Raw genomic sequence first — 18,554 nt, 5'->3', positions numbered from 1 at the left:
CCTTCCTCCACTTCTCTTCATTCACTGCCTCCATACAGCGCAACATTGAGTCAGAGTCAGCCCTTTCGTCTGGCCAAGGATGCCTGAAAATAAAGCATTCGGCTGCCCTGCCGTGCAACATGCGTTCTGTGCACTGATAGAGGAGATCACTGTTCATCTTTTGTCAAGTTCCTCCAGCACCTAGTCGGGTTCTGCTGGCACTCTGACACAGAGTGGGGTGATGTCTGGTTAGTGCCAGACTGATCTGTGGGCTGTTCAGTCTCCAGCATGAAAGCTACGCTTGGTTCGGTTTGTTTTTAAGATGTCCCAGCCTCCTTTCACTACACCCCGCAGCTGCCCCGTGGGTGCTTTATGTCCTGTTCATTGCTCTCCTAAGTCTTTGGCTTTCTTCCAGTCACTTTTGGCCCTGTTGATGGAAGATCTGAAGCAGCAAACCCTCTTTCGGATGGCTTCTAGGCCCTCTTGGGAGATGTGCCAACTTATCACTCTTGAAGGAAGGGAAAACGGGTCAGAGAGAGGTATAGCTCCCACGACTAAGCCCGTTACTGTCTTCTTTGAGAGAACAGTTGCTGTTTTTTTCTGGTTTCCTGCGTATCAATAATGTGGCTAATAAATCCTGTCTAAGCATGACTTGTAGCGTAGCATGCATGGATTTCAAGTTCTTCTCCTGACATGAGCTGGCAGAGTCGCATCGACGTGGGTTCAAAATGTAGCATTTTAAAAAAGAAAATAGGGCTACAAAACAGCCACCTCAGAACCTTTGATCAGCAGTGGTGTTAGCAATTCCACGCGATTCATCCCCGCTGCTGTCTGCTTCATACAGATCCAGAGCTATGAAGAGAAAAGCACAGAGGAGTGTGAAAATAGGCAGATGAGAGTCCCTTTATCCAGACAGGCTGGGAACAATCTAGCCTAACAAATGTGTATTTCAGTTATCTCTTGACATCCTATGCTGCACCACATAGCTCCCTGTAGCACCCCAGGGTGTAGCATACCTGAGCCAGTAGAACCTTTAACGCTTAGTTCCTTAGAGACAAGATGAGTTCAGTAAAATACATTAACAAGATGCTGGGCTGTGTCGGGTGCTTCTTTTCAGCGGTGCATCACCTTGCCCCCTGCACAGTAATTTAAGTTAACCCATGTTAATGGCCAGCACAACATTCTGAGATTACACCCCTCAGCCTCTATTTCTGTCTTCCTTCAGATTCTTGTGAAATCTGCATCTCCATCCATCCATATTCAGGCTACGTCTTCACTACCTGCTGTATCCGCGGGTAGCAATCAATTGCTCGGGGATCGATGTATCATGTCTCATCTAGACGCGATATATCGATCCCCGAATGCGCTTATATTGATTCCGGAACTCCACCAACCCGAACAGAGTTGCGGAGTCGACGTGGGGAGCCACGAACATCGATCCTGCGCCGTGAAGACGTTGAGTAATTCGATCTTAGATACTTTGACTTCAGCTACGTTATTCACGTAGCTGAAGTCGCGTATCTGAGATCGATTTTTCCCCCATAGTGTAGACCAGCCCTCAGCATCGATTAACCTACCAGCTGAGAGGTAGCTCACAAACACTAGAGCAGAAAGCTTTTATGAAGTTTCTTTTAAAATTGAGATGTGCTGAAATGCCATACGTACTGTGTATATTCACTCTTTAGGATATATACAGTATATCAGTCGTCTGCTCTGTGGGTGTGTCATAAACAGATAGCTAAGGGTTAATGTTCTTTTACCTGTAAAGGGGTAACAACAGTAACCTGAAACACCTGACCAGAGGACCAATCAGGAAACAAGACTTTTTCAAATCTGGGTTGAGGGAAGTTTATGACAGGGTGGTTTTAAGATTACTCAGTCTGCTGTGTTGGATCCCTGCTGGGAGGCAGACACAGTCTCTTGCAAACCAGCAAGTTCTCAACAGAGGTGCTTTTTCATCGCTTTTCCAGGGCTGGCTTTAAGCCAATTCCCCAGAATCGGGCCCCACACCTAAGAAGGCTCCGTACCCCCGCCTAAGAGGCCCCGCTCTGGAGGTTTTCAGCAGCGGGGGGTCCTTCGGTGCCACACAAGACCCAGAGCGGACCCCTCGCCGCCGAAGTGCAGCCAAAGCCCCAGACCACTGCCAGGTGTTGGAATCAGCCCCGCGGGTCATAAAGCCGGCTCTGTGCTTTTATGTCTCCTTCTTTATAACCATTCGTGACCATTGAACCAGTTCAGCCCAACAAGACGCAAGCTGATGTTATCTTAGGTTTTCTGGTGGGTCTAATAGGTTGCCATAGATACAGGTTTTATCGCTAGACTTCATTTTATTGCCTTTAGAGATTAATGATAACCCATTTTCAGATGAAATGCCGAATTGTTCGACCGCAGAATGCTTGCTGGCCTTTCCATGCTGGATGGTATGATGCTATCTTTACTGCTTTTTAATTAGTTCTAATGGCGTTTTGGGTTTTGGTTTTGGTAGGTCACTGCTGGTTCGACACTAATGTATTTCTCTACAGTTCTTTGGAAGCGCATAACACAAGAAGTAAGGTTCACCAAATGAAATTAATAGGCAGCAGGTTTAAAACAAACAAAAAGAAGTATTTTTTCACACAACTCATAGACTCATAGACTCTAGGACTGGAAGGGACCTCGAGAGGTCATCGAGTCCAGTCCCCTGCCCTCATGGCAGGACCAAATACTGTCTAGACCATCCCTAATAGACATTTATCTAACCTACTCTTAAATATCTCCAGAGATGGAGATTCCACAACTTCCCTAGGCAATCTATTCCAGTGTTTAACTACCCTGACAGTTAGGAACTTTTTCCTAATGTCCAACCTAAATCTCCCTTGCTGCAGTTTAAGCCCATTGCTTCTTGTTCTATCATTGGAGGCTAAGGTGAATAAGTTTTCTCCCTCCTCCTGATGACACCCTTTTAGATACCTGAAAACTGCTATCATGTCCCCTCTCAGTCTTCTCTTTTCCAAACTAAACAAACCCAATTCCTTCAGCCTTCCTTCGTAAGTCATGTTCTCAAGACCTTTAATCATTCTTGTTGCTCTTCTCTGGACCCTCTCCAATTTCTCCACATTTTTCTTGAAATGCGGTGCCCAGAACTGGACACAATACTCCAGTTGAGGCCTAACCAGCGCAGAGTAAAGCAGAAGAATGACTTCTCGTGTCTTGTTTACAACACACCTGTTAATGCATCCCAGAATCATGTTTGCTTTTTTTGCAACAGTATCACACTGTTGACTCATATTAAGCTTGTGGTCCACTATGACCCCTAGATCTCTTTGTGCCATACTCCTTCCTAGACAGTCTCTTCCCATTCTGTATGTGTGAAACTGATTGTTCCTTCCCAAGTGGAGCACTTTGCATTTATCTTTATTGAACTTCATCCTGTTTACCTCAGACCATTTCTCGAATTTGTCCAGATCGTTTTGAATTTTGACCCTGTCCTCCAAAGCAGTTGCAATCCCTCCCAGTTTGGTATCGTCCGCAAACTTAATAAGCGTACTTTCTATGCCAACATCTAAATCGTTGATGAAGATATTGAACAGAGCCGGTCCCAAAACTGACCCCTGCAGAACCCCACTTGTTATACCTTTCCAGCAGGATTGGGAGCCATTAACAACTACTCTCTGAGTACGGTTCTCCAGCCAGTTATGCACCCACCTTATAGTAGCCCCATCTAAATTGTACTTTCCTAGTTTATCTATAAGAATATCATGCGAGACCGTATCAAATGCCTTACTAAAGTCTAGGTATATCACATCCACCGCTTCTCCCTTATCCACAAGGCTCGTTATCCTATCAAAGAACACTATCAGATTAGTTTGACACGATTTGTTCTTTACAAATCCATGCTGGCTATTCCCTATCACCTTACCGCCTTCCAAGTGTTTGCAGATGATTTCTTTGATTACCTGCTCCATTATCTTCCCTGGCACAGAAGTTAAACTAACTGGTCTGTAGTTTCCGGGGTTGTTTTTATTTCCCTTTTTATAGATGGGCACTATATTTGCCCCCTTCCAGTCTTCTGGAATCTCCCCCATCTCCCATGATTTCCCAAAGATAATAGCTAGAGGCTCAGATACCTCTTCTATTAACTCCTTGAGTATTCTAGGATGCATTTCATCAGGCCCTGGTGACTTGCAGGCATCTAACTTTTCTAAGTGATTTTTTCTTGCTCTTTTTTTTTTTTATCTTCTAAACCTACCCTCTTCCCGTAAGCATTCACTATACTAGACATTCCTTCAGACTTCTCAGTGAAGACCGAAACAAAGAAGTCATTAAACAACAAACAGTCAACCTGTGGAACTCTTTGCCAGAGGATGTTGTGAAGGCCAAGATGATAACAGGGTTCAAAAAAGAACTAGATAAATTCATGGAGGATAGGTCCATCAATGGCTATTAGCCTAGATGGGCACGGATGGTGTCTCTAGACTCTGTTTGCCAGAAGCTGGGAATGGGTGACAGGGGATGGGTCACTTGATGATTACTTGTTCTGTTCGTTCCCTCTGGGGCACCTGGCACTGGCCACTGTCGGAAGACAGGATACTGGGCTAGATGGACCTTTGGTCTGACCAAGTACGGACGTTCTTATGTTCTTAAAGCCAGACATGTAACCAGAGGCAAAGCCAGTATAAGAATTCAGGAGCCAGTCCTGTGTTCAGTCCACTAAACAAGGTTGTCTCTTCCAGTGGTCTGATGGCTTCTCCAGAGACCAGCTACTAACAGGTGCTTATCAACCTCTTTCCCTCTGCTTCAAAGCTAAGCTGACAGGGCATTTGTACAGCACCTAGCACCATGGGACTCTGATCTCTAACTGCTACTATAATGCAAATAGTAAGAGGGCTGTAGCAGTGTCTGCAGAGCAGCTCCTTAGTCACTCCACAGCCTGGAAGGAGGATTCCCTTTCCCAGACACATGTTCTGAGCTACTGTACATGGGTATGTGTGAGTGGCTTTGCCCCCTAGTAGTATTTTAACAAATCCCAACTTGCCACCCTGGCAAGACATCCTAGTAGATTCCCTGATAAATACCAAGGCCCAGGGCCGGTTTATTTGTTTGGTATAATCTTTGTGTTTTGAAATGTTTTGAGAATCCTCTAAAATGCAATGAATTTGCGCCTGGTATTTCACTGTTCTGCTGGGTACTCTCTAAACTGCCTTTTTTCTTAGTGCATCTCACGGCATCCCACAGTCTCTCCCTTTGACTTGGCTACAGGCCCGGTCCTAGACAGTTTACAGACTGAGTGACCGCATTCTGCCACCTCGAACCCCCCTCTGCAGTTTCAGCCCTCAACAGTTGTGTGTGGTTGCTAGGTGCCTTTAAAGCAGCTGCCATGTTCCATCTCAGTGGCAGCTGCATTTCCTTGGGGGGGTCTCGTGACTTCTATGTGCTGCTTGTTGAGTGCTCTAGGGGGAGAGCAGCTAGATAAATAACGTGTTAATAATTGGGCTGCCACTCATGACTTCTTCCCTCATAGTAAGACAAATGAGAAGTGCTCATGCTAGAGCATAAGGCCCAGGTCTGAAACCCCTACTCATGCATGCAATATAATGGCCTCCAGGGGTCTGTTGCAGGACAGAATTCTTCATAATGGTGGCTCCTTAGCATAAACCTTGCTTATAATAAGCACCTGATCTGGGCACCCATCTATGAAAAGTTTGGATGCTGCCTCTGAGACTGTCTGCTCAGGTCACTAGCATAATGAAGAACCTTTTATCTTAACACCTTCACAGCTGGGTCTGAACCAAGCGCTGGATGGGACCAGTCAGAGAGTGCTTGTTGGTTTAAATTTTAGTTGCCGGAGGATGTTTTGTGCTAAATAGGACTATTGGTTCCCTTCCATAGACTGGCAGGGCCCTTACAGGTTCTGGGGATGGAGACGAGACCTTTGTATTGTTGCCAAAGGAATAAGGGGGTTTCTTTTTGAACTTTCACCCACTGACCACATTCTCTTTCAGCTGAACTGAGCAAGCCACTATGGGAAGGGATTCCAGGGGCCACAGGTGAAACCCAGCTATCCTTCTGCTGCCTGTGCCCATGTACAGTGATGACTTTATATGTTTTGCTCTCTTTTTAGCTCCCAGCACATTCTGTATGTTCCTTAGTCTGAAGTTTAAGAAACAAAGTTTTCATCAACTGTAGCTAAAACTTGAAACAAAGTCTTCTGCAGAACCCCTAATTTTCTGTGTCTATTCTGAACAATAAATGCTCCTTGTCGGGGATGAAATCGGATCCTCACTGCTGCCCCCCAGCTGATTTTAATTCACATACATTCTCAGCCAGCTTTATCCCATCTCCCATGGTGTTACACTAGGGATGAGTATGGCCCTAGATGTTTAGGGCCTCAGGGGTACCTGTTTTCTAAGGCTATCAAGCCAGAAGAACTTGCAGGGAAACAGGTTTTTGAGGCCTCTCTGTTGAGATGACCAGTTAACAGCCCAGCCTAACTCCCAGGAAAGTAAATGGGAAGAATCACTTTATGCTGTCTCCATCTGTTTACGTCTGTCATCTAGGAACTGGGCTGAGATCACCAGCTAATGTTGCTGTTGAGCGGCCTTCAGATGTCGGCAGCGTTTGATCGCTGCTGACCTGGGCTGGATTAGAGAAGGGCGAGTTCTGTGCACTACAATGGGGAGCGGGGATGTTTCCGTTTTAACTTTATATTTTTTTTTCCCCCTTTGGCTTTGGCACCTGTGGTGACCGCAGAAGCAGCGGCGCTGGAAACCACAATCCTGTGTCCTGGAACAGAACTGGCAGCAGCTGCTGGCAGTAACATGAGCTTTCCCACACTTGACACCTTCACTGCCCGCATCCTCTAACTCTCCTATGGGGAAGGAAAATGTAACCACCGAGCATGTGAGTGAACCCAGGACTGGAAACAGCACCTCTGCTTGGCATTCACAGGCTGTTTTTCTCAGTCTTGTCTGTACAAACAAGCATCACTGTCAGTTCTTTTGGGCAGGCCTCTCTGTCCTGTGTTTGTACAGCACCTAACGCAATACCTAGTCCTGGTCTGTGACTGGGGCTCCCAGGCACTACTGCAATGTAAAGAATGACTACATAACCCCCACCCTTAGACTGCTCCATAGGCTTCTGCTTCATTGCAGATGCCCCCTCCTTGTTTTTACATCCCTCCATAGATTGGTTCCTGTCTCTCTCTCTCTCTCTCTCTCTCTCTCTCTCTCTTTCTGTCTTCCCATCCTTATTCCCTCTGCTTATCCAGGCAGCCCTTTCCTTTCTGCCACCGACATCATCTCACCCTGTTGGCACAGGAGCCTTCGCTTTGCAGCTCGTGGAAGAGCCTTTGGTCACCTCTTCAACTTGCCGATGGACCATCTCCTTTCAAATTTCATCTAAAAATCCCTTTGTAGTAAATGGTAGGGTTATCCTGAGTATTATGGGATGGAGCTAGACTTTGCTTACTTCCAGTTCAGTCAGTGGACATTCGCCATCTCCCACCTAACTCCTGTGATGCAGTTGAATAAAGCAGCAAGTTCCCAGTCTGCAGTCCTGTGAGGAGGCTTCGTTTTGTTGCACCGAGAGATCCTTTTACAAAACCCCCTGCTCCCTTTCCTCGGCCTCTGAGTGTGTCTCTCCTCCACGTTGTGTGTATGTTTCTCAGAACAGTCATGTTTTACACAGTATGTAGCACTTTTTAAAAACGTGAATTTATCTGTGCAGAGTGCTCTTGGCTTGAAACCACCCAGTACAGAGAGCCTTCACAAGGCTCCATATACCACCTAGTCCCCACATCAAGATTTTAAGTGGGGCTTAATTGGTGCATAGAGTGTCATGCAGGCCCTCTGCACTTGGGTGCATTTAACTTATGTCGACCTACAGCCACCTCGGTAATGCAATGGCTTTTGCATGTCCACACTGCACTTCTTTTGCCGGTGATGCGCATCCTCGGCCAGAGCGCTTGCACTGATTTAACTGTCAGTGTGGGGCATTGTGGGACGGCTTCTGAAAGGCAGCACCAGTCAATGTAAGCAATGTGGTGTCTACACTGACACTGCAAGGACCTAACTCCAGCCACCGAAGTGCTATGCCTCTTGCGAAGGTGGAGTTATTAAGTCGGTGTAGTGGGTGAGTTACATTGGTGGAGTGACATTTTAGTGTAGACACTTGCAGAGTTAGGTCGACATAAGCTGTGCACAGGGAGGATCATAGCACTGCCCTGTCTTACAGGGGTGGGGAGGATGAAGACTTTAGTGATTTTGATGCAATCAGATACTACGATAATGGGAGGCCATATGAGTACCTAAGATGGAAAGATTTGTTTAGTTATATTATTTCTCGGTACAGGAAATGCCTCTGGACTACACTACCCAGAATCCTGTACAGGAGCTCAGACTAGATGATCACAGTGGTCCCTTCTGGCCTTGGAATCTAGGAATCGATGAACCAAAAATGAGCCTTTTCCCTGGGTGCTGTGAAATCAACGGAACTCTGCCACCACTAACTTCAGTCACCCCAGCTGATCAGTGTGTAAATGAAGCAAGTCGAGTCACACTGCCATGAAAGCCCAGGTGTGTGCTATGCTCCGGCCAGTATCACCTTCCAAAGAGAAAGTGACTTGCAAAGAAATAGCAGCAAAGAATCCTGTGGCACCTTATAGACTAACAGACGTTTTGGAGCATGAGCTTTCGTGGGTGAATACCCACTTCCTCAGATGCATGTAATGGAAATTTCCAGGGGCAGGTATATATATGCTAGCAAGCAAGCTAGAGATAACGAGGTCAGTTCAATCAGGGAGGATGAGGCCCTGTTCTAGCAGTTGAGGTGTGAAACCAAGAGAGGAGAAACTGGTTCTGTAATTGGCAAGCCATTCACAGTCTTTGTTTAATCCTTAGCGGATGGTGTCAAATTTGCAGATGAACTGAAGCTCAGCAGTTTCTCTTTGAAGTCTGGTCCTGAAGTTTTTTTGCTGCAGACCCTATGCCACCAGCACTCCCAGATATCTCCGTGACACCACTGATTTCCTGAGGAAACTACAATGCATTGGTGACCTCCCAGAAAACACCATCCTAGCCACCATGGATGTAGAGGCTCTCTACACAAACATCCCACACACAGATGGAATACAAGCTGTCAGGAACACTATCCCTGATGATGCCACAGCACAACTGGCTGCTGAGCTCTGTGCCTTTATACTTACACACAACTATTTCAAATTTGATGACAATATATATCTCCAGATCAGTGGCACTGCTATGGACACCCGCATGGCCCCACAATATGCCAATATCTTTATGGCCGACCTGGAACAACGCTTCCTCAGCTCTCGTCCACTCACGCCCCTTCTCTACCTACGCTACATTGATGACATCTTCATCATCTGGACCCATGGGAAGGAGACTCTGGAAAAATTCCACCACGATTTCAACAGCTTCCACCCCACCATCAACCTCAGCCTGGACCAATCTACACGGGAGGTCCACTTTCTTGACACCACGGTGCAAATAAGTGATGGTCACATTAATACCACCCTATATCGAAAACCTACCAACTGCTATGCCTACCTTCATGCCTCCAGCTTCCATCCCGGGCACATCACACAATCCATTGTCTACAGCCAAGCACTGAGGTACAACCGCATCTGCTCTAACCCCTCAGACAGAGACCAACACCTATAAAATCTCCACCAAGCATTCTCAAAACTACAATACCCGCACGAGGAAATAAGGAAACAGATCAACAGAGCCAGACGTGTACCCAGAAGCCTCCTACTGCAAGACAAACCCAAGAAAGAAACCAACAAGACTCTACTGGCCATCACATACAGCCCCCAGCTAAAACCCCTCCAACGCATCATCAAGGATCTACAACCCATCCTGGACAATGATCCCACACTTTCGCAGGCCTTGGGTGGCAGGCCAGACTTTGCCCACAGACAACCTGCCAACCTGAAACATATTCTCACCAGTAACTGCACACCACACCATAATAACTCTCTAGCTCAGGAACCAATCCATGCAACAAACCTCGATGCCAACTCTGCCCACATATCTACACCAGCGACACCATCACAGGACCTAACCAGATCAGGCCACACCATCGCTGTTCATTCACCTGCACATCCACCAATGTAATATACGCCATCAAATGCCAGCAATGCCCTCTGCTATGTACAATCGGCCAAACTGGACAGTCTCTACGGAAAAGGATAAATGGACACAAATCAGACATTAGGAATGGCATATACAAAAACCTGTAGGAGAGCACTTCAACCTCCCTGGCCACACTACAGCAGACCTTAAGGTGGCCATCCTGCAGCAAAAAAACTTCAGGACCAGACTTCAAAGAGAAACTGCTGAGCTTCAGTTCATCTGCAAATTTGACACCATCAGCTCAGGATTGAACAAAGACTGTGAATGGCTTGCCAATTACAGAACCAGTTTCTCCTCTCTTGGTTTTCACACCTCAACTGCTAGAACAGGGCCCTCCTCCCTCCTGATTGAACTGACCTCGTTATCTCTAGCTTGCTTGCTAGCATATATATACCTGCCCCTGGAAATTTCCATTACATGCATCTGAGGAAGTGGGTATTCACCCATGAAAGCTCATGTTCCAATACGTCTGTTAGTCTATAGGGTGCCACAGGATTCTTTGCTGCTTTTACAGATCCAGACTAACACGGCTATTCCTCTGATACTTGCAAAGAAATAACCACCCAGCCATGCAGTGCAAGCTGGTGGCCTTGGCGTGAGGCTAACCATGGTGACAAACACCGCAAGAGGCCTCTCAGGAAATGACAGATTTTTGCTGCTTCTCTTTCTAACCATGCAGCCTATGTGCTGCAAACTGCCTTTTCTTCCAGAGAGTGAGTTGCTGCAGAGGTATAAATCTTTAAACATCTGCAGCGTGACTCACTCCTTCCCTACTGCAGTCTTGGCCATGAACCTAATCAAAACATGGGATCACAAAGGAGGATTTATTCCCCAGCTCCAGCCTGCACCCCTGGCCAAGTAGCCTTCTGAAGTCGAGTGGCTGGTAAACAAAAGCAGCCAGGCTGCAGAAGATGAGTGTGCAAAGAGAGGCTGGGGCAGCCGGCTCCACCACGAATGTGATGCAAATTGAATGATGAGTCGGTCTGTCGCTCTGTAATCGGTAGTTCAACTGCTGACATTTCCAAATGGGGAGTGTAAAGCAATGAACACTTGCTTGGTTGTGGTAGGTGAAGAACATCCAGCACTGTTTGAGATCAGTTCTAAATCTAAGGAACGTGAAGCCAGGCAGTGCTGGTGACAGCCTGTGATGCATCAGCCAGATTTCCTGGGGGTGAGATGTCTCACCGTGGCTTCTTTACACACTTTGGGGTTTTCTAGGCTATTCACTCTGATTGTATCCAACCAGATCAAAAGGGCAAGTGGAAGCTACATGGAGTCATCTGTGCAATGGGTTCTGCAGGGGCGATTGACGTGGGCCAGGAGGACTAAAAGTGACCCTTAATGTTTGAACTAATTGCAGCCTCACCAAAATCCAAGTACGGTGACTCGTGCCTAAGCAGTTAGGCTGTAAAAGCACCCACCTACTTTAGGACTGTCTCCATTGGTAAATATCTGCCGCCCTACAGGAAATTTGTTTAAAAAACATAGGCATGGCCCCAATTCAGCTTGAAGGCCAGGTGTCTTCCAGCAGCTGCCTCTGTCCAGCCCTGGGGCATCCAGTCACCTCTCCCCTGCTGGAGAGGCCATGGAGGGATGCAGCCATCAGAGCAGACACAGCAGGTGCAGAGAAACTGGCAGTGCTGTGAACATACCCACCAACTGCACTGGGCTGATCTCTCACTGGCAGGGCCGGCTCCAACTTTTTTGCTGCCACAAGTGGCAAAAAAAAAAAAAAAAAAAGCCATGATCGGCGACAGCTCTACCGCGCCGCTTCATTCTTTGGCGGCAATTCAGCGGCTGATCCTTCCCTCCAAGAGGGACTGAGGGACCCGCCACCAAGACCCAAACGTGCTGCCCCTTTCCATTGGCCATCCCAGGCACTTGCTTCCTGTGCTGGTACCTGGAGCTGGCCCTGCTCACTGGTGCAGTTCTTGCTGAGCCATTATTACACAACAAAGGAGCCAGCAGCACACACCAGCCCTTCCTTTCCTGAAGAGATGCAGCAGCCACTTGGAAGAATGAAATCCAACTTCTGGGTGGAAATCCAGAATGTCACCATTGAGGTCCCTCTGGGTTTACACTAGCATAACTGAGGTTGGAATTTGGCTCTTAGGCTATTGTCAGCTGTGTGTGGTGTCTACTAGGCCAGTCTGCATGATCTGACATCCTTCCGGTTGCATGTATTGCGGTGTCACAACCAAGGGCCTACACCAGAGAGGTGTATGGTGACACAGTTTTGTAAGAGCCCACATGTAACACCAGCTAAGAACACAAATCAGGGTCAGGGCTGTTCACACATTTAATCTTTAGCTCAGTTCCTAGAAATAATTGTTGTCAAATCCAGAAGAAAAGGCTCCTAACGGGTGGATGGGGGGAAGGGACCGGTAAGTACATTACTAGCCTTGGCTAGTGTGATGAAAGTGGTTTCCCTGTCACTGTAAAAAGGCTTTGCCATTCTCTACATCCTCCCCCTGAGGCTCTTAAAGCCAGTGCCTTTGTACAGATATCAGGAAACCAAGGTTCACCAGGTTTTTCCTGGCCAAGTCAGTACTGTCCTCTCTTTACAGCTGGGAGACATGATGTGGCCACGGTCCTGCTGCAGGGCATCCACGGCAGGGCTGGGATTAGTACCCCAGTCCTGTATATTAACCACCAGGCTGTCTTTCCTGTGTCACTGAAGTGTTTGTGAAGGGCCAGGCTCCAAAACTGATGGAACAAACTGTCCCATTTAACGTGTGTGCATTGGAAAGGAGCCACCCTCGCATGCATCTTTTTCAGGAGGAATGAATTGGCCTGGCACAAAATAACAGACACAGATGGCGTCTCACGTTGAACCTCTGCTTCTGGCTACAGCTCTTCCCCATGGTCTACCTGGGCTCAGGCTGTGCATGTTGCCAGGTCCTCCCAGAACTGGAGGAATCATCCAAGAACCCTTTGCTGGCTCCTCCTGCTTGCACCTCTGCACCTACCCCAGTGCCAGGAGTAGCTCCCTCCATCTCAGATGCATCCCCTCTTCAAAACTTGCTCCTGTCAACTCGCCTTCCCCTGCTAGCCACTTGCTCAGAAATATACAAACTTCTCTAATAGCCAAGACCTGTTGCATGGCTGTTCTGTGGAGTCAGTGGTGTTATTAGGCAAAGAAGGAGGTGAGGCTGTCAGTGGAAGGATCCATGCCTTAACCTCTTACCCATGAGTGATCCCGGATCAGGTACAATATCTCATTGGAGTCAATGTGAATGAGTGCAGGCTAGGGGCTGAAATTACCCAACATTTGTCAACATCCACTGGATTTGATTGGATGCTGAGTCCCTTCAGTTTCCACTGGTTGAATGAGAACTGAAGGCTTCTATCATTTCCCAGGGTTGGGCTCTTTATCTGTGTCTCTTTACCTAGTATCGTAACTTGTAGCCCATCCTGCAAGCCCTTATAAAATTAATCCTCATTGGACTTCATTAGGGTTATTTTCATGAGTCAGGGGCTACTCGAATGAGTCAGGTTTGGCACGATCAAATCCTTAGAGAGATTTGGGGCTAGAATCATGGTTTATTTCATGACCACATAGCACTGTGCACACCTATGAGGCTGTAGAAATAAAACAGAACCTTTTTCATATATATTTATAAAATGTTTGATTCCCTTCCATTGTTTTTCCTGATTGCTGCCCCCAGTCTGTGCTCTGGAGCAGAGCAGTAAGGGATAGAGCCAGAATGCTGCAATAGTGCCAGTCCAGGCAGAAATCAAGAAATGCTAGAAATCTCCAGAGAAGCCTGTGCTAAGAACCAATTCTAAATTAAATCTGGTTTCCCAAACAAAACACCCCCCTTCTCCCTCCTGTCTCCTTTGTTCTATGAAAATGGAGGTAATTCCTCTAGATTTTTATCCTTTAGGTAAAAATCCAGGCTTCATTGACTAGAATTCAAAGAGCCAACTAAGCTCAAAACCTGATCGAGGTTTCTGTTTGGGATCCAAGTACAGGATCAGGCCATTTAAATTCAAGGTATGGACGAAAAGCAGTGACTGGACAGATTTTACATTCAAAATATCTTAGATTAGCTCTGCAACAATGTTTTCCTTTTGCTCCCTTTGTGTCTGGCTTTGAGTAATTGTATTTTATTATTGTTTCATAAATGGGGACAACTTTGGAATGTCTGTTGAGCCTGATGATCTGTTACCCTGATAGTTCTATACACTTGCTATAAAAGGGGAGAATAAAAGTTCAGGCAGTCCTCGGTTTTACGACACATTTGGTTCCTTACAATTGCGTCGGAACGTCGGAACTCAGAACCACAATCTACTCCATTGTGGGACCAAGCGTCATAAACTCGAAACCTATAGTCGTAAGTCGAATTAGGTGTCAATGTAGAAGAATTGTTAAGTGCCGTTTGTTGTAACTTGAACATTGTCAAGTCAGGACTGCCTGACACAGAGAAAAAGGAAAGGGAGACAGAGAAAGGAAGAATGGAAGGCAGCGAAAAGAGAGAGATGAGGGGAGGATAATCTGAAAGAAAAAGTGGAGAAGCAGCAGGATCAGGAAAACAAAGGCTGGAAGGGGGAATTTGGAGGGGGTGGGATTGGAGAAAGGGGGATCCAGGGAGGGAGGGAATAAAGGCAGGAGCTGGAAGCAAGGTCTAGTAAATGTGAGTTAAGAATACAACAAAGTCATTGATAGGGCAAGTGCTTGCATGAGGCTCTGTGATACTTATTCCTTTGGGCAGGGTGTCTCATTCTGCTTGTCATGCTGCCAGTGGGACTGTCAGGCATCAACCTCTGCTCAGCTGATGGGGAATTGCCAGCCAAGTAGCCTATACTCAAAGCACAGGGCAGCTGCTGCAACAGGCTGGTCTCCAGTTTGCTGAAGGTTTGTCTACCCATTGTTTCTGAAATGCTCACCACCTGCATGTTCTGTTCTCTGACTTTCCCTGGGCTTACAGCCTCAGCCGTCTCCTAGGCTCTTCTACCTCACAACCAGAGTGGACCCCTCAGTATATCTGTCTGGTCCCACTCCCTAGCTAAACTCCCTCAACCACAATTATAAAATCCACACCCAGTATTAGACAAGCAGGGCTGCTCTGCCTGACCCCTCACAGTGATCTGTGGCTGTGTCTTGTGGTGACTAATGGACTCCTCAGGGGAGCTGCTTCAGGAGCACCACCAGCAGGGCCGGCCAAATGGCCCATGCAATTCAGCCAAGCCAAAGCACTCTGCTGAAACAGCAAGGCCGAGACAGTCAGCCAGGTGTTGCTGCACCGATTCACTGCAGAGAAGCCTGCCGTGGCATTGTCACAGCCTGTCTCCGGGACTAGGAGTTGCTTGGGTGGTGGAGCAGAAAATGCTGACATGACATAACAAGGGAAGAAAGGGAAGAAGATAAAGGAACACTGTATTAGAAATGGGAGGGAGAGAGAAATCCCTCTGTTTTCCCCTTAGATCACACTGATCTGTGAGCAGTCATTCTGAACGTGCAAACAGGAGGATGTGGCCTCTTCCCAGATAATGTCATGTGTGTCATAGGAGGATATCCTACGCTAGGGGATCTCCTAACCTGTGTCCTTGGAGAGGTCATTTCCTCTAGATTTATAATAAGGTTTCCAGTTTGCTGTATCACCTTGATCTCACGGGGCATGCATGAGCTCCATACAGGTAATGCATGTGCAAACAATATATGATTTTTTAAAGATTGCTAGCATTGTGTTAATTTACAAGAATAGGTCCTACTAACTCAGTTTATTTGCAAAGACTATCCCATTCCTTTGTTGGGGAGCTCCACTGATTTGTTAAGATCCTTGCAGTTTATTTAATGCATTTACTGTGATTTGAAGGTATCTTTTTGTTTTGGTTTTGAGTTTGCTTTTAGGGATGTTCTATGGATCTGCTCTGATTTTCTTCTCTCCAGTTTGCTACTGTTTGTTCTATAACTTGCTTCTGAAATTTGCCTTCATTTACAATACACAGTCTGACTTCATGGTGTTGGCAAAAGGCACCAGTTACAGCACTGGAATTGCATAGATATAATGTAGAGAAAATCGGGGGTTATTCTTTGATAAGGCTGTATATGAATCAGACTGTCACAGGGTGACTGTCTCTTTAGAAGGAGCAGGGCCAGGGCATCTGTGACTTCCCAGCTGATGCCTTTTAGGTTTAAAAGAGACACCTGCAGCTAGAGGGGGAGGGAAATGGAGATCTGGTGAATCAGGGTATGTCTACATTGCAGTAAAACACCCTGGGCTGGCCTGTGCCTGCCGACTCAGGCTCATGGGGTCGAGCTACAGGGCTAAAAGTGTGTGTAGACATTTGGGCCTGGGTTGGAACCCAGATTCTGGAGTTCTGCGAAGGGGGCAGGTCTACACTGCAACTTTATAGTCCCTCAGCCCCAAGCCCAAGTCAAATGATAGCTATGGGAATAAAGGGAAACAAGAAGACTTTTTATCAATACATTAGAAGCAAGAGGAAGACCAAGGACAAGGTAGGCCCACTGCTCAGTGAGAAGGGGGAAACAGTAACAGGAGACTTGGAAATGGCAGAGATGCTTAATGACTTCTTTGTTTCGGTCTTCACTGAGAAGTCTGAAGGAATGACTAGTATAGTGAATGCTTACGGGAAGAGGGTAGGTTTAGAAGATAAAATAAAAAAAGAGCAAGTAAAAAATCACTTAGAAAAGTTAGATGCCTGCAAGTCACCAGGGCCTGATGAAATGCATCCTAGAATACTCAAGGAGTTAATAGAGGAGGTATCTGAGCCTCTAGCTATTATCTTTGGAAATCATGGGAGATGGGGGAGATTCCAGAAGACTGGAAGGGGGCAAATATAGTGCCCATCTATAAAAAGGGAAATAAAAACAACCCAGGAAACTACAGACCAGTTAGTTTAACTTCTGTGCCAGGGAAGATAATGGAGCAGGTAATTAAAGAAATCACCTGAAAACACTTGGAAGGTGGTAAGGTGATAGGGAATAGCCAGCATGGATTTGTAAAGAACAAATCGTGTCAAACTAATCTGATAGCATTCTTTGATAGGATAACGAGCCTGGTGGATAAGGGAGAAGCAGTGGATGTGATATACCTAGACTTTAGTAAGGCATTGATACGGTCTCGCATGATATTCTTATAGATAAACTAGGAAAGTACAATTTAGATGGGGCTACTATAAGGTGGGTGCATAACTGGCTGGAGAACCGTACTCAGAGAGTAGTTGTTAATGGCTCCCAATCCTGCTGGAAAGGTATAATAAGTGGGGTTCCGCAGGGGTCTGTTTTGGGACCGGCTCTGTTCGATATCTTCATCAACGATTTAGATGTTGGCATAGAAAGTACGCTTATTAAGTTTGCGGACGATACCAAACTGGGAGGGATTGCAAGTGCTTTGGAGGACAGGGTCAAAATTCAAACGATCTGGACAATTGGAGAAATGGTCTGAGGTAAACAGGATGAAGTTCAATAAAGATAAATGCAAAGTGCTCCACTTAGGAAGGAACAATCAGTTTCACACATACAGAATGGGAGGAGACTGTCTAGGAAGGAGTATGGCAGAAAGAGATCTAGGGGTCATAGTGGACCACAAGCTTAATATGAGTCAACAGTGTGATACTGTTGCAAAAAAAGCAAACATGATTCTGGGATGCATTAACAGGTGTGTTGTAACAAGACACGAGAAGTCATTCTTCCGCTTTACTCTGCGCTGGTTAGGCCTCAACTGGAGTATTGTGTCCAGTTCTGGGCACCGCATTTCAAGAAAGATGTGGAGAAACTGGAGAGGGTCCAGAGAAGAGCAACAAGAATGATTAAAGGTCTTGAGAACATGACCTATGAAGGAAGGCTGAAGGAATTGGTTTTGTTTAGTTTGGAAAAGAGAAGACTGAGAGAGGATATGATAGCAGTTTTCAGGTATCTAAAAGGGTGTCATCAGGAGGAGGGAGAAAACTTGTTCACCTTAGCCTCCAATGATAGAACAAGAAGCAATGGGCTTAAACTACAGCAAGGGAGATTTAGATTGAACATTAGGAAAAAGTTCCTAACTGTCAGGGTAGTTAAACACTGGAATAGATTGCCTAGGGAAGTTGTGGAATCTCCATCTCTGGAGATATTTAAGAGTAGTTAGATAAATGTCTATTTGGGATGGTCTAGACAGTATTTGGTCCTGCCATGAGGGCAGGGGACTGGACTCGATGACCTCTCGAGGTCCCTTCCAGTCCTTGAGTCTATGAGTCTATGAGGCCAGCCACGAGTGTTTTATTGCAGGGTAGACGTACCCTCAAAGCTGCTGTTTTATGCTAGAGGAGGCTGGCTGAAGAAATGTGCCTTGCACTTGGAGCAGAAGATGGTGAGATTTTCACAGGTCCCTAGTTTCTGGGGAAGTTCATGCCACAGTCTGGGACTGGTCCTTGAGAAAGTTCTTTCTCCTGCACAGATGAGCTTTATCCTTATTGTAGAGAGTTCCGCTTTCCCAG

The sequence above is a fragment of the Gopherus evgoodei genome, chromosome 7 (genome assembly GCF_007399415.2).
Source record: "Gopherus evgoodei ecotype Sinaloan lineage chromosome 7, rGopEvg1_v1.p, whole genome shotgun sequence".
Classification (NCBI taxonomy): domain Eukaryota; kingdom Metazoa; phylum Chordata; order Testudines; family Testudinidae; genus Gopherus; species Gopherus evgoodei.
The sequence above is the reverse complement of the archived record's forward strand: the minus strand, read 5'-3'. Positions refer to the sequence as shown.